Source organism: Ranitomeya imitator, chromosome 8, assembly GCF_032444005.1.
Source record: "Ranitomeya imitator isolate aRanImi1 chromosome 8, aRanImi1.pri, whole genome shotgun sequence".
Taxonomy (NCBI): Eukaryota; Metazoa; Chordata; class Amphibia; order Anura; family Dendrobatidae; genus Ranitomeya; species Ranitomeya imitator.
The window spans coordinates 132,027,196-132,048,494 of NC_091289.1; positions in this window are offsets into that span (position 1 = coordinate 132,027,196).

Genomic DNA, 21,299 nt, shown 5'->3' on the forward strand with positions numbered 1-21,299 from the left:
AGATAGCAGCGGCAAGGGGTACTTAAATTTGACCGTGATTTTATTTAGAAGGCGGTAATCAATACAAGGTCTCAGCGAACCATCCTTCTTGGCCACAAAAAAGAACCCTGCTCCCAATGGCGATGACGACGGCCGAATATGACCCTTCTCCAAGGATTCTTTTACGTAACTCCACATAGCGGCGTGCTCTGGTACAGATAAATTAAAGAGTCGACCCTTAGGAAACTTACTACCAGGAATCAACTCGATAGCACAATCACAATCCCTATGCGGAGGTAGGGCATTGGACTTGGGCTCATCGAATGCATCCCGGTAATCAGACAAGAACTCTGGGACCTCAGAAGGTGTGGATGATGAGATAGACAGAAATGGAACATCACCATGTACCCCCTAACAACCCCAGCTGGACACAGACATTGATTTCCAATCTAATACTGGGTTATGGACTTGTAGCCATGGCAACCCCAACACGACCACATCATGCAGATTTTGCAACACCAGAAAGCGAATATCCTCCTGGTGCGCAGGAGCCATGCACATAGTCAGCTGGGTCCAATACTGAGGCTTATTCTTGGCCAAAGGCGTAGCATCAATTCCTCTCAATGGAATAAGACACTGCAAGGGCTCCAAGACAAACCCACAGCGCCTAGCAAACTCCAAGTCCATCAAATTCAGGGCAGCGCCTGAATCCACAAATGCCATGACAGAATAGGAAGACAAAGAGCAGATCAAAGTAACGGACAAAAGAAATTTCGACTGTACCGTACCAATGGTGGCAGACTTAGCGAACCGTTTAGTGCGCTTAGGACAATCGGAGATAGCATGAGTGGAATCACCACAGTAGAAACACAGCCCATTCTGACGTCTGTGTTCCTGCCTTTCAGCTCTGGTCAAAGTCCTATCGCATTGCATAGGCTCAGGTTTATGCTCAGATAATACCGCCAAATGGTGCACAGATTTACGCTCACGCAAGCGTCGACCGATCTGAATGGCCAAAGACATAGACTCATTCAGACCAGCAGGCATAGGAAATCCCACCATGACATCCTTAAGGGCTTCAGAGAGACCCTTTCTGAAGATTGCTGCCAAAGCACATTCATTCCATTGAGTGAGCACAGACCACTTTCTAAACTTCTGACAATAAATCTCTATCTCATCCTGACCCTGACACAGAGCCAGCAAATTTTTCTCTGCCTGATCCACTGAATTAGGTTCATCGTACAGTAATCCGAGTGCCAGAAAAAACGCATCAATATTACATAATGCAGGATCTCCTGACGCAAGGGAAAATGCCCAGTCTTGAGGGTCGCCACGTAATAAAGAAATAATGATCTTAACTTGTTGAACTGGGTCACCAGAGGAGCGAGGTTTCACTGCCAGAAACAGTTTGCAATTATTTTTGAAACTCAGAAATTTAGCTCTATCTCCAGAAAACAAATCAGGAATAGGAATTCTTGGTTCTAACATAGAATTCTGAGCCACAAAGTCTTGAATATTTTGTACTCTTGCAGTGAGAAGATCCACACATGAAGACAGACCTTTAATGTCCATCACCACACCTGTGTCCTGAACCACCCAAATGTCTAGGGGAAAAAAAAGGCAAAACACAGTGCAAAGAAAAAAAAATGGTCTCAGAACTTCTTTTTTCCCTCTATTGAGAAGCATAGTACTTTGGGCCTCCAGTACTGTTATGAATAGGTAATTCAGAACCACAATGGACCTTGAAGTTCAGAGCACACAAAGTGACCTGACAATAACCAAAAAAACATAGGACGAGCTCTGAGACGTGGGAACTCTGCTGACCGCAATCCCTAATCCTATCACACCACACTAGAGGTAGCCGTGGATTACGCCTAACGCTCCCTATGCAACTCGGCACAGCCTGAGAAACTAGCTAGGCCTGAAGACAGAAAAATAAGCCTACCTTGCCTCAGAGAAATTCCCCAAAGGAAAAGGCAGCCCCCCACATATACTGACTGTGAGTAAGATGAAAACACAAACACAGAGATGAAATAGATTAAGTAAAGTGAGGCCCGACTTACTGAATAGACCGAGGATAGGAAAGATAGCTTTGCGGTCAACACAAAAACCTACAAACAACCACGCAGAGGGGCAAAAAGACCCTCCGCACCGACTAACGGTACGGAGGTGCTCCCTCTGCGTCTCAGAGCTTCCAGCAAGCAAGAAAAACCAATAATGCAAGCTGGACAGAAAATATAGCAACAAAAGTAACACAAGCAGAACTTAGCTTATGCTGAGCAGACAGGCCACAGGAACGATCCAGGAGGAAGCAAGACCAATACTAGAACATTGACTGGAGGCCAGGATCAAAGCACTAGGTGGAGTTAAATAGAGCAGCACCTAACGACTTAACCTCATCACCTGAGGAAGGAAACTCAGAAGCCGCAGTACCACTCGTGACCACAGGAGGGAGCTTGATCACAGAATTCACAACAGTGGTAGCTGCCGCTGTTGGTTGGCCCAGGTCTTCAGTGTGTTTTTGTAACTCCACCATGTGCTTGGTCTGCACATGTTTCCACATATTTGTGGTATTGAGGTTGCTGACACTTTTCCCTCTTTTGACTTTCTGATGACACAACTTGCATTTGACTAAGCAAATGTCATCTGCAACTGTGTCAAAAAAGGACCAGGTACTGTATGTCTTGGGAGCACCCGTTTTGGCTTTTTAAGAGGCATGCTCCTAATGGGTGCCCAAGTGGAGGCTACAGGCACCGCAGTCTTCCCCCTCCTTCTCCCTCTTTGGGCCGCTCGGGGAATCTCTTCCTCAGAGCTGCTCCCACCACCTTCCTGTACCTCACGCCATGATGGGTCAAGAAGCTCATCATCTACACTACCCTCTTCCACCAACTGCTTCTCCTGTGTAGTCTCGGCAGCATAGTACGCACCTGAAAGTGGCATCTGAGTCTCATCATCAGATGCGTATTGAGGTGTGCTGACCGGAGGCATTGGCCCACCCGCCTCTTCAGAATCAGAGAGACAAAGCTGTTGGGCATCACTGCATACTGCCTCTTCTTCCATTTCTCCAATGCTGCTTGGCTGGCCCCCTCTTTCCAAGCCAAGAGATTTAGAGAACAGAAGTAGAGATGGCTCCTGTCTTGGGCTTTCTGACTGCCTGGGCAATTTGGCAGGTGGTGAAGAGATAGATGGGTGCTCTCCAGTGCTCTGTGCCTGAGAGGATGTGGCACTAATTGAAGTTGATGCGTTAGCTGCCATCCATCCGACAACGGCTTCAATTTGTTCTTCCCGCAGCAGCGGGGTATGGCGATCTCCTACAAAGCTGCGCATGAAGGACTGTTCCCTGCTGAAACTGGGTGATGATGAGTCACGGGTGCCCGCAGCAGGGACAGAATCCCCACATCCTCTCCCTGCTCCATGCCCACGTGCCTTACTCCCTGCCTTCTTCATCTTGGTAGACTGATAAAGATAGGCAGAAAAGTACTAAGGGCTTAGTGTGCTTATTCCTGAACAGCTCCTAACAGGTATAAGAAACACTAATTTTCAAAAGTGTGGACTAGACTTTTATATGAGCTAATGTGGCCTACACAACTGTAAAGTGGTGTGTTTGGTGAACTGAATTAATTTTTTTTTTTGCAGAACAGACTACAGAGTGAGCTGCACTCACACACAGACCGTGCAGACAGCCATGAATGGTGCTGCAAGGCCAAAAAAGCTCCTCTATGTACTCCTATATAGGGTTTTTCCACATTCTAGCAGGATACGGATGGAAAGCCACTAATAGGATAAATTTGAACAAATGTGCAGCAGGCTGCACTAATTAAGAAACAGACAATGGAACGGTATGAGGCAGTGACGCACCCTGAGCTGACTACAACCGGTTGTGGCGGTAGAACAGACTACAGAGTGAGCTGCACTCACACAGAGACCTAGCAGACACCTGTGAACAGCGCTGCAAGGCAAAAACAAGGTTCTCACACAGCGGTTGCTAAATTAGCCTGGTAAAGCACAATGATGCAAATCACTATCTCTAAACTGGCCCTCAGTCAGAATACAGCGTCCTGTCCCTAACTGAATTCACAGCAGAGTGAACCCAAAATGGCAGCAGCGACTCGTATAGTGCATCATGACATCATTTCAGCAGCCAATCACAGCCATGCCAGTAGTTACATGCCTACCTTGCAGAACAGGAAGTGCCCACACTTCTAATCATTCCTCATTGGCTGAATTCTGGCTGTTTGAATTATGGGAACTTCTGATTCCGGTATCTGATATACTGAAAGTATCGGAACTCGGTATCGGAATTCCGATACCGCTAATATCGGCCGATATCCGATACTTGCGGTATCGGAATGTTCAACACTAGTGGCGACATGTAAAGCTCTATCACTACCGTGTATTTCATGTGGAGACATGTGAAGCTCTATCACTATTATTATTATTTATTTATATAGCACCATTAATTCCATGGTGCTGTACATGAGAAGGGGTTACATCAAAATACAAATATCACTTACAGTAAACAAAACTAACAATGGCAGACTGATATAGAGGGAAGAGGACCCTGCCCTTGCGGGCTTACATTCTACAGGATTATGGGACATTCTACAGGATTGTACTGTGGATGTGAAGACATGTGAAGCTCTATCATCACTGTGGATGTGATGTGGAGACATGTGAAGCTCTATCACCACGGTGGATGTGATGTGGAGACATCAGAAGCTCTATCACCACTGTAGATGTGATGTGGGGACATGTGAGGCTCTATCACCACTGTGGATGTGATGTAGAGACATGTGAAGCTCTATCACCACTGTGGATGTGATGTGGAGACATGGGAAGCTCTATCACCACTGTGGATGTGATGTGGGGACATGTGAAGCTCTATTACCATTGTGGGGACATTTATTTATTGCAAAAAAATAGGGAGACAGAAAAGCGAAAAAGAGTCTTATCCATGTTAGTAAAGTTTGCCAACCTGGTAAGGATGAGATAAAAGCATAAAAGTTGGCGGCTGCTGCAGATCCACAGGTCATCCACAACCAAAAGACACCTATAGAATATCCTGATGAAGGGGGCATGAGACCCCGAAACGCGTAGAATAAACCACTGTCAATCCTTGACACTTTTCCTGAGTTTATCCTTGTGGCAGCACGGAGTATAACTACAAATTCCCTTTGAATACATTGTGGGGACATGTGAGGCTCTATCACCACTGTGGATATGATGTGTAGACATCTGAAGCTCTAGCACCACTGTGGATGTGATGTGGACTATAATGATTGTGCTGCTTTCCACACATGAGGACACAGGACACTGCTCTGTTATTTCTAACACTGGAGTGATGATAGAGGTCAGTGATGGGGTAGACTGCTGACAGTAAATGAGTGTGCAGTGGGTGGGCAGAGGGCAGTGCTGGACATTGAGGCCTGGCAGTGCCAGCTCTGGTTGTGAGGTTAGATAATAACGAACAGGTAGCTGTCAAGTTTGGTAGAGCCGCAGATAAACAAAACCCAGGAGAGAGACAGAATAAGCAAACACCCTGCAATAAATAAATAAACAGCAATAATGAATGAAAATAATATAAGGTACTTAACTAAATTTTGCACAAAAAAATACAACAAAAAGGCAGAGATCCTTACCTGCCCAGGCCTCCAAACAAATGCACTAACATTTGTTTGGAGGCCCAAGCAGGTAAGGATCTCTGCCTTTTTGCTGTATTTTTGGGGGATTTTCAAGTCCCCTTTTTGTGCTATTGCTGTTTAGAGTTAGAACTCATAATCGTGGGAACCCTTGACGGGGGTGACGAGCTTACGTATTTTGGCCAAAATATTAATTTTATACCTCACATTTTTATATGTGTTCTTTGTACTTTTTTCAGGTTGCAGTTGGGCCCATTTTGTCTTGTAAACTGTGGTGTCTGTTCGCATAGGATGCATTTTTATAGCGCTGGGCAGCCCGCCTGATCTAATAGAAGTGTGTAACTACTAGATTTTTCACCTGGATGCTGTGTATTGCCATAGTGTGAACGGCGCCACATACAAGTCTTTATTGTACATTAATAAACCAAACAACTGCCCCTTCCAAGACTTGGTACAGTAGGCTGTGAGCGGTTGCCTCATCGGTATTCTTGCACCTGTGTTACTGACATCTTAACTATATGGGTCCACTGCATCCTGCATTTGTTTGGAGGCCTGGGCAGGTAAGCATCTCTGCCTTTTTGCTGTATTTCTGGATGAAAGATGAAAGAGTCTGTCTGCATCCCAGAAACTGACTCAGCTTTTATGCACACACAGTGATTACAAGTAAACAGGTCAAACCCATTTGTGTCAACGTTTGTGCATGTTATCAGGCCAAAATCACCAGGATATGTGAACTTTGGATCAAGGTTATTTGGATGTTTTCGGTTGTCATTATGATTTAAAAAGAGAAAACACAGTAGTTTGACAATAAATGGCTTCACCCAACCGCTAACCATGAGTGGAGAGAAAGGTTTGGTGTTATCATTCATATTCTTTGAAAAAAGGCCAAGAAACCCAAAATTCTGCCGGGATATGTAAACGTTTGAGCACAACTGTATGTATGAAAACTTTTATGTATGTATATACTGGTGTATATCCTACTTCATGCGAAGATTAAGTCTGTCTTATAATATATGTAGTTTTGGTCTGTCTATCTTACCATATGTGTCTAGTCTAGGTCTAGTTTATCATATGTACAGTTTAGGTCAATATTTTCATTTGTGCACTTTAGATCTACTGTATATTATCATATGTGTTGTGAATTCTGTTGTCGGGCTCCCTCCTGTGGTCATGAATGGTACTTCGGCTGGTTCTGTCCATGGACTTCCTCTGGTGGGTGTTTCTGAGTTTCCTTACACAGGTGACGAGGTTAATTCGTTAGCTGCTGCTCTATTTAACTTCACTTAGATCTTTGCTCCAGGCCACCTGTCAATGTTCCAGTATTGGTCTAGTTCACTCCTGGATCGTTCTTGTGACCTGTCTTCCCATCAGAAGCTATGTTCCAGCTTGTATTTCTTTGGTTTGCTATTTTTCTGTCCAGCTTGCTATTTAATTTGTTTTCTTGCTTGCTGGAAGCTCTGGGACGCAGAGGGAGCGCCTCCGCACCGTGAGTCGGTGCGGAGGGTCTTTTTGCGCCCTCTGCGTGGTCTTTTTGTAGGTTTTTGTGCTGACCGCAAAGTAACCTTTCCTATCCTCGGTCTGTTCAGTAAGTCGGGCCTCACTTTGCTTAATCTATTTCATTTCTGTGTTTGTATTTTCATCTTTACTCACAGTCATTATATGTGGGGGGGCTACCTTTTCCTTTGGGGAATTTCTCTGAGGCAAGGTAGGCTTTATTTTTCTGTCTTCAGGGCTAGCTAGTTTCTTAGGCTGTGCCGAGTTGCCTAGGGAGCGTTAGGCGCAATCCACGGCTATTTCTAGTGTGGTTGATAGGTTTAGACATTGCGGTCAGCAGAGTTCCCACGTCCCAGAGCTCGTCCTTATTATCAGTGACTATCAGGTCATTCCGTGTGCTCTTAACCACCAGGTCCATTATTGTCCTGACCACCAGGTCATAACACATATGTATAGTTTAAGTCTATCTTATCCTATATGTACTTTAGGTCTATATTATCATATATGCAGTCTACGTCTATCTTATGTCTAGTTTAGGTCTATCTTATCAAGTGTGTAGTTTAGGTTTATCTTATCATATACTGCATGTACAGTAGTTTAGGTCTATCTTACTTTATGTGTATTTTAGGTCTATCTTATCATATATGTACAGAAGTTTAGGTCTATCTAATCTTACATGTAGTTTAGATGTGTCTTATCATATATGTACTTTAATTCGATCTTATCATATATGTCATTTAGGTCTATCTCAACACATATAGAGCTTACATTTATCTTAGCTTATGTGTAGTTTAGGTTTTTTTGTCATATGTGCAGTTAAGGTCTATCTTTTCATATGTGAAGTTTAGGTCCATCATACGTGTAGTTTAGGTCTATCTTATGTGTAGTTTACATCTGTCTTATATATGTACTTTAATTCTATCTTACCATGTGCTGCCGAGAACAATGATATGCTATGTAACATACATAGTAACATAGTAACATAGTTAGTAAGGCCGAAAAAAGACATTTGTCCATCCAGTTCAGCCTATATTCCATCATAATAAATACCCAGATCTACGTCCTTCTACAGAACCTAATAATTGTATGATACAATATTGTTCTGCTCCAGGAAGACATCCAGGCCTCTCTTGAACCCCTCGACTGAGTTTGCCATCACCACCTCCTCAGGCAAGCAATTCCAGATTCTCACTGCCCTAACAGTAAAGAATCCTCTTCTATGTTGGTGGAAAAACCTTCTCTCCTCCAGACGCAAAGAATGCCCCCTTGTGCCCGTCACCTTCCTTGGTATAAACAGGTCCTCAGCGAGATATTTGTATTGTCCCCTTATATACTTATACATGGTTATTAGATCGCCCCTCAGTCGTCTTTTTTCTAGACTAAATAATCCTAATTTCGCTAATCTATCTGGGTATTGTAGTTCTCCCATCTCCTTTATTAATTTTGTTGCCCTCCTTTGTACTCTCTCTAGTTCCATTATATCCTTCCTGAGCACCGGTGCCCAAAACTGGACACAGTACTCCATGTGCGGTCTAACTAGGGATTTGTACAGAGGCAGTATAATGCTCTCATCATGTGTATCCAGACCTCTTTTAATGCACCCCATGATCCTGTTTGCCTTGGCAGCTGCTGCCTGGCACTGGCTGCTCCAGGTAAGTTTATCATTAACTAGGATCCCCAAGTCCTTCTCCCTGTCAGATTTACCCAGTGGTTTCCCGTTCAGTGTGTAATGGTGATATTGATTCCCTCTTCCCATGTGTATAACCTTACATTTATCATTGTTAAACCTCATCTGCCACCTTTCAGCCCAAGTTTCCAACTTATCCAGATCCATCTGTAGCAGAATACTATCTTCTCTTGTATTAACTGCTTTACATAGTTTTGTATCATCTGCAAATATCGATATTTTACTGTGTAAACCTTCTACCAGATCATTAATGAATGTGTTGAAGAGAACAGGTCCCAATACTGACCCCTGCGGTACCCCACTGGTCACAGCGACCCAGTTAGAGACTATACCATTTATAACCACCCTCTGCTTTCTATCACTAAGCCAGTTACTAACCCATTTACACACATTTTCCCCCAGACCAAGCATTCTCATTTTGTGTACCAACCTCTTGTGCGGCACGGTATCAAACGCTTTGGAAAAATCGAGATATACCACGTCCAATGACTCACCGTGGTCCAGCCTATAGCTTACCTCTTCATAAAAACTGATTAGATTGGTTTGACAGGAGCGATTTCTCATAAACCCATGCTGATATGGAGTTAAACAGTTATTCTCATTGAGATAATCCAGAATAACATCCCTCAGAAACCCTTCAAATATTTTACCAACAATAGAGGTTAGACTTACTGGCCTATAATTTCCAGGTTCACTTTTAGAGCCCTTTTTGAATATTGGCACCACATTTGCTATGCGCCAGTCCTGCGGAACAGACCCTGTCGCTATAGAGTCACTAAATATAAGAAATAATGGTTTATCTATTACATTACTTAGTTCTCTTAGTACTCGTGGGTGTATGCCATCCGGACCCGGAGATTTATCTATTTTAATCGTATTTAGCCGATTTCGCACCTCTTCTTGGGTTAGATTGGTGACCCTTAATATAGGGTTTTCATTGTTTCTTGGGATTTCACCTAGCATTTCATTTTCCACCGTGAATACCGTGGAGAAGAAGGTGTTTAATATGTTAGCTTTTTCCTCGTCATCTACAACCATTCTTTCCTCACTATTTTTTAAGGGGCCTACATTTTCAGTTTTTATTCTTTTACTATTGATATAGTTGAAGAACAGTTTGGGATTAGTTTTACTCTCCTTAGCAATGTGCTTCTCTGTTTCCTTTTTGGCAGCTTTAATTAGTTTTTTAGATAAAGTATTTTTCTCCCTATAGTTTTTTAGAGCTTCAATGGTGCCATCCTGCTTTAGTAGTGCAAATGCTTTCTTTTTACTGTTAATTGCCTGTCTTACTTCTTTGTTTAGCCACATTGGGTTTTTCCTATTTCTAGTCCTTTTATTCCCACAAGGTATAAACCGCTTACACTGCCTATTTAGGATGTTCTTAAACATTTCCCATTTATTATCTGTATTCTCATTTCTGAGGATATTGTCCCAGTCTACCAGATTAAGGGCATCTCTAAGCTGGTCAAACTTTGCCTTCCTAAAGTTCAATGTTTTTGTGACTCCCTGACAAGTCCCCCTAGTGAAAGACAGGTGAAACTGCACAATATTGTGGTCGCTATTTCCTAAATGCCCAACCACCTGCAGATTTGTTATTCTGTCAGGTCTATTAGATAGTATTAGGTCTAAAAGTGCTGCTCCTCTGGTTGGATTCTGCACCAATTGTGAAAGATAATTTTTCTTGGTTATTAGCAGAAACCTGTTGCCTTTATGGGTTTCACAGGTTTCTGTTTCCCAGTTAATATCCGGGTAGTTAAAGTCCCCCATAACCAGGACCTCATTATGGGTTGCAGCTTCATCTATCTGCTTTAGAAGTAGACTTTCCATGCTTTCTGTTATATTTGGGGGTTTGTAACAGACCCCAATGAGAATTTTGTTACCATTTTTCCCTCCATGAATTTCAACCCATATGGACTCGACATCCTCATTCCCTTCGCTAATATCCTCCCTTAAAGTGGACTTTAGACAAGACTTTACATAGAGACAAACCCCTCCTCCTCTCCGATTTTTGCGATCCTTTCTAAACAGACTGTAACCCTGTAAGTTAACTGCCCAGTCATAGCTTTCATCTAACCATGTCTCGGTTATTCCCACTATGTCAAAGTTACCTGTAGATATTTCTGCTTCTAGTTCTTCCATCTTGTTTGTCAGGCTTCTGGCGTTTGCGAGCATGCAGTTTAGAGGATTTTGTTTTGTTCCAATCTCCTCGCTGTGGATTGTTTTAGAAATGTTCTTACCTCCCTTCTGAGTATGTTTTCCTGGGTCGTCTTTGTTCGAGTCTAATGTTTTTCTTCCCGTCCCCTCTTCTTCTAGTTTAACGCCCTCCTGATGAGTGTAGCGAGTCTTCTGGCGAATGTGTGTTTCCCAGGTTTGTTGAGGTGTAGTCCGTCTCTGGCGAGGAGTCCATCATACCAGTAATTCACACCGTGGTCCAGGAATCCAAATCCTTGTTGTCTGCACCATCGTCTTAGCCAGTTGTTTGCATCAAGGATCCTGTTCCATCTCCTGGTGCCATGCCCGTCTACTGGAAGGATAGAAGAAAAAACTACCTGTGCATCCAGTTCCTTTACTTTCTTCCCCAACTCTTCAAAGTCCTTGCAGATTGTCGGTAGGTCCTTCCTTGCCGTGTCATTGGTGCCAACATGTATCAGAAGAAATGGGTGGACGTCCTTGGAGCTGAAGAGCTTTGGTATCCTATCGGTCACATCCTTGATCATCGCACCTGGAAGGCAGCATACTTCTCTTGCAGTTATGTCCGGTCTGCAGATGGCTGCTTCTGTGCCTCTCAGTAGTGAGTCTCCCACCACCACCACTCTTCGTTGCTTCTTGGCTGTACTTTTTGCTGTCACTTGTTGCTGTGTGCCCTTTTCTTTTTTGCTTGCTGGTATTGCTTCATTCTTAGGTGTGCCATCTTCATCCTCTACAAAGATTTGATATCGGTTCTTCAGTTGTGTGGTTGGTGATTTCTCCATGGTCTTCTTGCTTCTTTTGGTCACATGCTTCCACTCATCTGCTTTTGGAGGTTCTCTGACACTTTTTTCACCTTCTGTGAATAAATGTTTGTATTACCAACTGTTCTGAGCATATGGAAGAGCGGTCAGCCTAAGCAGGAGAGTCAATGACCACTAATTGGCTTACATGTAAGTGATCGTTGATGGTAGACGTACCTATAGATAGTTAATTGGGAATAAAAACTAAGGATTCAGCAACTTAATTGTAAAAATCAAGGTGTTTTACTAAAGTAATAATTTACTTTTCTGGTTGGATTTAAGAATTTAGGAATTGAAACACATCCCATATCCATCCCATGTGTTATACACAAAAAGAACAGCGAGAAATTAAAAAAGCCCTAAGCAAGAAGAGATTTGTCAGAAGTGCAAATTTATTTTAAAAAGATTCAGAAGCAAATGAAATAATTTATAATGCACTGGGAAAAAAGTTAAAATGTTGAATAATTATTGTGTGAAAAAGGCAAAATGGTATCCTTGTATTTATTAGAAAACTTTGAAAGCAGTTATTTGTGGTGATGTTCATTTGTTCTCGAGCTGGTAAATACACATACAATAAATACAATAATGAGATTTTTGTCCTTTGCTTTGTTCTTAGCTGTTCTGGCACCTTCCAAAACGGCTCCCTGGTTTGGGCTTTGATTTTTAATAAGACTAGTGCAGAAATTCATTAAAATTTGTTCAGCAAATCTGCATATCACAAAGATTATTTTATAATGATTTCAGCATATGATTCATTTAATAAAAACCTACTTCTTATGTTTGGGGCACTTTGAATTATTGTGTGTATGCATTTAGAAGAACTGTATATATAATAAATTTTAACGATTAGGTTAAACTAAATACAGAACAGTGAATTAAGGTGAAACTTTAGATTTTTTTCAAAACTTCAATAAATAAGAACCTATACATGTTTGGCATATGCAATCTCATAATAACCTGGGGAATTACAATGGCAGGTCAGTTTTAGCATTTAACCCCTTTGACCTGAAGCCTGTTTTCACCTTCCTGACCAGGCTAATTTTTACAATTCTGGCCACTGTCAATTTATGAGGTTATAACTCTGGAACGCTTCAATGGATCCCACTTATTCTGAGGATATTTTCTCAGGACATATCATACTTCATAATAGTGGTAAAATTGTGTTGATATGACTAGTGGTTAATTGGTGGTTTTTGCCCCTGCACTTGGGGACACTTTCAAAGTTTTCCCAATTTTTCGGACTGACTGACCTTCATTTCTTAAAGCAATGATGGCCACTCGCTTTTCTTTACTTAGCTGCTTTTTTCTTGCCATAATACAAATTCTATCAGTTTATTCAGTAGGACTATCAGCTGTGTATCCATCAGACTTCTGCACAACACAACTGATGTTCCCAACCTCATTCATAAGGCAAGAAATCTCACTTATTAAACCTGACAGGGCACACCTGTGAATTGAAAACCATTCCCGGTGACTACCTCTTGAAGCTCATCAAGAGAATGCCAAGAGTGTGCAAACCAGTCATCAAAGCAAAAGGTGGCTACTTTGAAGAACCTAGAATATAAGACATAATTTCAGTTGCTTCACACTTTTTTGTTAAGTATATAATTCCACATGTTTTAATTCATAGTTTTGATGCCTTCAGTGTGAATGTACAATTTTCATAGTCATGAAAATACAGAAAAATCTTTAAATGAGAAGGTGTGTCCAAACTTTTGGTCTGTACAGGACCTAAACAGTGGAAACCCCCCCACAAGTGACATCATTTTGAAAACTAGCCCCCTTAGGGAACTTATGTAGATGTGTATTTAACACCTTGAATCCCAGGTGCTTCACAGAAGTTTATAATGTTAAGCCATGAAAATACAAAAATCACATTTTTCCCCGCAAAAATCTTTTTTAGCTCCAAATTTTGTATTTTCATAACTGTAACAGGAGAAATTGAACCTCAAAAAATTGTTTTGCAATTTCTCCTGAGTTCACTAATACCCATGTGTGGTTGAAAACTACTTTTGAAGCACAGTGCAAAGCTCATAAGGGAAGTAGCACCATATTACAGTGCAGATTTTGCTGGAATGGTTTCAGGGTGCCATGTTACATTGGCAGAGCCCCAGAGGTGCCAGAACAACAGGACCCATTATAAGTGACCCTATTTTACAAACTAAACCTCTCATTGAATTCATCTAGGGTGCAGTAATTATATTGACACCAAAGGTGTGTCACAGAATTTTATACGATTTAGCAGCGAAGAAAATATAATTACACAAACATAACTTACCACCAAAATTGTGTTAGCCCCAAATTTTACATTTTCATACTGAGAAAATGGTAAAAATGGCACCAAAATTTGTCCCACAATTTCTACTGAATGTGGAAACACCCCATGTGTGGCTGTACAGTACTACTTAGCCATATGGAGAGACACGGGAGGGATGGCGCGCTACTTGACTCTTGGAGCACAGATTTTCCTAAAATAGTTTGCAGACTCCAAATACATAGCCCCTAAGTTCTAGAAAAGCAGAATCTCTCCTCAATTGACCACATTTTGAAAATTATATCCCTTTGGAAATTTATCTAAAGGTGTAGTGACGATTTTGACTCCATAGGTGTTTTCCAGAAACAAGCAGTAGTGGATGTTGTTGAGTGACTATTGCAAAACTGCCGTTGTATAGACTAGTGCATTATGCCCAGCTCATGCTTCTGGAGGCATGCATCTTTAAATTAGGCGGGCTCTCATCACTATAGAAATTCCAAACATGTGGGCGCTAAATGTGGTTTAGGCATTCTGGGGCACTGAAGGGAGGGGTGCATTTTGATTTGGTAGCAGAAAATTTGCTGAATTTCTTTTGGGGGACGAGGAGCCATTTCACTTTTCCAGAATCTTTGTACTACCAGTAACATGGAAGCCCCTATATTTCTGCTAACACGTGAAAGACCTGAGTGGGGACTTGCTTTTTTATGGATTGAGTTGAATCTTTTATATGGAACATATTACATAACATTTATGATCACATTTATCTGGCACTCTGCAATGAGCACTTACATCGGGGTTTACATTTAAATCTCTAAGTGACATGACAGATGAGCAGCAGAGTTATTCTGGACCTTGTCTAGCCTCTGTTTAGCAGTGTCCTTCTTTTCAGAAATGCACAAAACTGTAGCCGATGGCACTTTTATGCAATCCTAAAAAGACAGACACTGCCGGATCACAGATCCTATGGAATCCACAGTGCCTCCATCTGTTATGACCTGGTGGTTAGGAGCACCCGGAATGACCTGATAGTTAAAACTCACACAGGACAAGCTCTGGGATGTGGGAGCTCTGCTGACCGCAATCCCTAATCCTATCACACACACTAGAAATAGCCGTGGAGCACTCCTGACACTCCCTAGGCACCTCGTCACAGCCTAAGAGCTAGCTAGCCCTAGAGATAGAACATAAAGCCTACCTTGCCTCAGAGAAATTCCCCAAAGGAAAAGGCAGCCCCCCACATATATTGACTGTGAGTAAAGATGAAAGTCACAAACGCAGAAATGAAACAGGTTTCAGCAAAGGGAGGCCAGACTTACTAAATAGACAGAGGATAGGAAAGGTAGCTTTGCGATCAGCACAAAAAACTACAAAAGACCACGCAGAGTGTGCAAAAAGACATCCGCACCGACTAACGGTGCGGAGATGCCACTCTGCATCCCAGAGCTTCCAGCTAGCAAGACAAAATCATGATATCCAGCTGGACAAGAAAACAATGAACAAACTAGATACTATCAGGAACTTAGCTTCTGCTGGAGTAGACAGGTCAACAGAAAGATCCAAGAGCGAACTGAACCAATGCAGAAACATTGACAGCTGGCATGGAGTAACGATCTAAGTGGAGTTAAATAGAGCAGCCAACCAAAGGATAAACCATGTCACCTGTGTAAGGAACCTCAGAAGCAGCAGCTCCACTCACAGCCACCAGAGGGAGCCCACGGACAGAACTCACCGAAGTACCATTCACGACCACAGGAGGGAGCTCGACAACAGAATTCACAACAGTACCCCCCCCTTGAGGAGGGGTCACCGAACCCTCACCAGAGCCCACAGGCCGATCAGGGTGAGCCAAATGAAAGGCACGAACTAAATCGGCAGCATGAACATCAGAGGCAAAAACCCAGGAATTATCTTCCTGACCATAACCCTTCCACTTGACCAGGTACTGGAGTTTCCGTCTTGAAACACGAGAATCCAAAATCTTCTCCACCACATACTCCAACACCCCCTCGACCAACACCGGGGCAGGAGGATCAACGGAGGGAACCATAGGCGCCACGTATCTCCGCAACAACGACCTATGGAACACATTATGGATGGCAAAAGAAGCTGGAAGGTCCAAACGAAATGACACAGGAGTAAGAACTTCAGAAATCTTATATGGCCCAATGAAACGAGGCTTAAACTTAGGAGAGGAAACCTTCATAGGAACATGACGAGATGACAACCAAACCAAATCCCCAACCCGAAGTCGGGGACCAACACAGCGCCGGCGGTTAGCGAAACGTTGAGCCTTCTCCTGGGACAATGTCAAATTGTCCACAACATGAGTCCAAATCTGCTGCAACCTGTCCACCACAGTATCCACACCAGGACAGTCCGAAGGCTCAACCTGCCCTGAAGAGAAATGAGGATGGAAACCAGAATTGCAGAAAAAAGGAGAAACCAAAGTAGCCGAGCTGGCCCGATTATTAAGGGCGAACTCAGCCAAAGGCAAGAAGGACACCCAATCATCCTGATCAGCAGAAACAAAGCATCTCAGATATGTTTCCAAAGTCTGATTAGTTCGTTCGGTTTGGCCATTAGTCTGAGGATGGAAAGCCGAAGAAAAAGACAAATCAATGCCCATCTTAGCACAAAAGGACCGCCAAAACCTTGAAACAAACTGGGAACCTCTGTCCGAGACGATGTTCTCCGGAATGCCATGCAAATGAACCACATGCTGGAAAAACAATGGCACCAAATCAGAGGAGGAAGGCAATTTAGACAAGGGTACCAAATGGACCATCTTAGAGAAGCGATCACAAACCACCCAAATGACCGACATCCTTTGAGAAACAGGGAGATCAGAAATAAAATCCATGGAAATATGCGTCCAGGGCCTCTTCGGGACCGGCAAGGGCAAAAGCAACCCACTGGCACGAGAACAGCAGGGCTTAGCCCGAGCACAAGTCCCACAGGACTGCACAAAAGAACGCACATCCCGTGACAAAGAAGGCCACCAAAAGGATCTAGCCACCAAATCTCTGGTACCAAAGATTCCAGGATGACCAGCCAACACCGAACAATGAACCTCAGAGATAACTCTACTAGTCCATCTATCAGGGACAAACAGTTTCTCCGTTGGGCAACGGTCAGGTCTATCAGCCTGAAACTTCTGCAGCACGCGCCGCAAATCAGGGGAGATGGCAGACAAAATTACCCCCTCTTTAAGAATACCCGCCGGCTCCGGAACACCCGGAGAGTCAGGCACAAAACTCCTTGACAGGGCATCAGCCTTCACATTCTTAGATCCCGGAAGGTATGAAACCACAAAATCAAAACGGGAGAAAAAGAGCGACCATCGAGCCTGTCTAGGATTCAACCATTTGGCAGACTCGAGATAAGTCAAATTCTTGTGATCCGTCAAGACCACCATGCGATGTTTAGCTCCTTCAAGCCAATGTCGCCACTCCTCGAATGCCCACTTCATGGCCAACAACTCTCGATTGCCAACATCATAATTGCGCTCAGCAGGCAAGAATTTTCTAGAAAAGAAGGCACATGGTTTCATCACTGAGCCATCAGAACTTCTTTGCGACAAAACAGCCCCTGCTCCAATCTCAGAAGCATCAACCTCGACCTGAAACGGGAGCGAAACATCTGGCTGGCACAGCACAGGGGCAGAAGAAAAACGACGCTTCAACTCCTGAAAAGCCTCTACAGCCGCAGAGGACCAATTGACCACATCAGCACCTTTCTTAGTCAAATCAGTCAACGGTTTAGCAATACTAGAAAAATTAGCGATGAAGCGACGGTAAAAATTAGCAAAGCCCAGGAACTTCTGTAGGCTCTTCACAGATGTCGGCTGAGTCCAATTATAAATGGCCTGAACTTTAACAGGGTCCATCTCGATAGTAGAAGGGGAAAAAATGAAACCGAAAAATGAAACCTTCTGAACTCCAAAGAGACACTTTGACCCCTTCACAAACAAGGAATTCGCACGAAGGACCTGGAACACCATTCTGACCTTCTTCACATGAGACTCCCAATCATCCGAAAAGACCAAAATGTCATCCAAATATACAATCATGAATCTATCCAGGTTCTCTCGGAAGATGTCATGCATAAAGGACTGAAACACAGATGGAGCATTAGAAAGCCCGAATGGCATAACCAGGTACTCAAAATGGCCCTCGGGCGTATTAAATGCTGTTTTCCATTCATCGCCCTGTTTAATTCGCACAAGATTATACGCCCCTCGAAGATCTATCTTGGTGAACCAACTAGCCCCCTTAATTCGAGCAAACAAATCAGACATCAGCGGCAAAGGATACTGAAATTTGACTGTGATCTTATTAAGAAGGCGGTAACCAATACAAGGTCTTAAAGAGCCATCCTTCTTGGCCACAAAAAAGAACCCTGCTCCCAATGGTGACGACGACGGGCGAATATGACCCTTCTCCAAGGATTCCTTTATATAACTCCGCATAGCAGCTTGCTCTGGCACAGATAAATTAAACAGTCGGCCCTTAGGAAACTTACTACCGGGAATCAAATTAATTGCACAATCGCAATCCCTATGAGGAGGTAGGGCACCGGATTTGGGCTCCTCAAATACATCCCGGTAATCTGATAAAAACTCAGGGACTTCAGAAGGAGTGGAAGGCGAAATTGACAACAATGGAACATCACCATGTACCCCTTGACAACCCCAGCCGGACACAGACATAGATTTCAAATCCAATACTGGATTATGGACCTGTAGCCATGGCAACCCCAAAATGACCACATCATGCAGATTATGCAACACCAAAAAGCGAATATCCTCCTGATGTGCAGGAGCCATGCACATGGTCAATTGCGTCCAGTATTGAGGTTTATTCTTGGCCAAAGGCGTAGCATCAATTCCTCTCAATGGAATAGGATACTGCAAGGGCTCCAAGGAAAAACCACAGCGCCTGGCAAACTCCAAGTCCATCAAATTCAGGGCAGCGCTTGAATCCACAAATGCCATAACAGAATAGGACGACAGAGAGCAAATCAGAGTAACGGACAAAAGAAATTTAGACTGTACCGTACCAATGGTGGCAGACCTAGCGAACCGCTTAGTGAGCTTAGGACAATCAGAGATAGCATGAGTGGATTCACCACAGTAAAAACACAGTCCATTCCGACGTCTGTGTTCTTGCCGTTCAGCTCTGGTCAAAGTCCTATCACACTGCATAGGCTTAGGCCTATTCTCAGAGAATACCGCCAAATGGTGCACAGCTTTGCGCTCACGCAAGCGTCGATCGATCTGAATGGCCAAGGACATAGACTCATTCAGACCAGCAGGCGTGGGAAATCCCACCATGACATCCTTAAGGGCTTCAGAAAGACCCTTTCTGAAAATTGCCGCCAGGACACATTCATTCCACTGAGTAAGCACAGACCACTTTCTAAACTTCTGACAGTACACCTCCGCTTCATCCTTACCCTGACACAATGCCAGCAAGATTTTCTCTGCCTGATCCACTGAATTTGGTTCATCATAAAGCAATCCAAGCGCCAAAAAAAACGCATCAACATCACGCAATGCAGAATCTCCTGGCGCAAGGGAAAATGCCCAGTCTTGAGGGTCACCACGCAACAAAGAAATAATGATTTTTACTTGTTGAGCGGGGTCACCAGAGGAGCGGGGTTTCAAAGCTAGAAACAGTTTACAATTATTTTTGAAATTCAGAAACTTAGATCTAATCCCAGAAAATAAATCAGGAGTAGGAATTCTAGGCTCTAACATCAGATTCTGAACCACAAAATCTTGAATGTTTTGTACCCTTGCAGTGAGATGATCCACACAAGAGGACAGACCTTGAATGTCCATATCTACACCTGTGTCCTGAACCACCCAAAGGTTTAGGGGAAAAGAAAGACAAAACACAGTGAAAAGAAAAAAAAATGGTCTCAGAACTTCTCTTATCCCTCTATTGAGATGCATTAATACTTCGGGCCAGCTGTACTGTTATGACCTGGTGGTTAGGAGCACCCGGATATGACCTGATAGTTAAAACTAACACAGGACAAGCTCTGGGATGTGGGAGCTCTGCTGACCGCAATCCCTAATCCTATCACACACACTAGAAATAGCCGTGGAGCGCTCCTGACACTCCCTAGGCGCCTCGTCACAGCCTAAGAGCTAGCTAGCTCTAGAGATAGAAAATAAAGCCTACCTTGCCTCAGAGAAATTCCCCAAAGGAAAAGGCAGCCCCCCACATATATTGACTGTGAGTAAAGATGAAAGTCACAAACGCAGAAATGAAACAGGTTTCAGCAAAGGGAGGCCAGACTTACTAAATAGACAGAGGATAGGAAAGGTAGCTTTGCGATCAGCACAAAAAACTACAAAAGACCACGCAGAGTGTGCAAAAAGACCTCCGCACCGACTAATGGTGCGGAGATGCCACTCTGCATCCCAGAGCTTCCAGCTAGCAAGACAAAATCATGATATCCAGCTGGACAAGAAAACAATGAACGAATTAGATACTATAAGGAACTTAGCTGCTGCTGGAGTAGACAGGTCACCAGAAAGATCCAAGAGCGAACTGAACCAATGCAGAAGCATTGACAGCTGGCATGGAGTAACGATCTAAGTGGAGTTAAATAGAGCAGCCAACCAAAGGATAAACCACGTCACCTGTGTAAGGAACCTCAGAAGCAGCAGCTCTGCTCACAGCCACCAGAGGGAGCCCACGGACAGAACTCACCGAAGTACCATTCACGACCACAGGAGGGAGCTCGACAACAAAATTCACAACACCATCTGCCTCATTATAGGGATTCTTCCGCCAGAGGTTCCATCTGAATCACATAATTCAGAGATTTATGCGGAAACCCCGATGTAAGCGCTCAGCGAAGAGCTGAGGATAGATGTGTGCCAAGCCTTACTGCGATCTTTTGTAGGCAGAATGATAAAATCTACAAAATGCATAGCTCAGTGTCTCTGCTGGATGGAAGGCTGAATGCTCGCATCATGCCAATGTTCAGCGTCTAATAGATGCTCCTTTTCTGCAGCATCTGTGGCCTGCTCTTTTTAGACTGGGGAGGGCCAATATCCATGGCCCCTTTCCATTCTGAGACTATCAGCCCACAGCTGTCTGCTTTAGCTTGGCTGGTTGTCAAAAAATTATTTAAGTAATTAAAAAAAGTCATGAGACCCCTTTATTCTTGATAATCGTAATAAAGCTGACAGCTAGGGATTGTGGCGCGCATCTGTCAGTTTTGCCTGCTCTGGTTATCAAAAA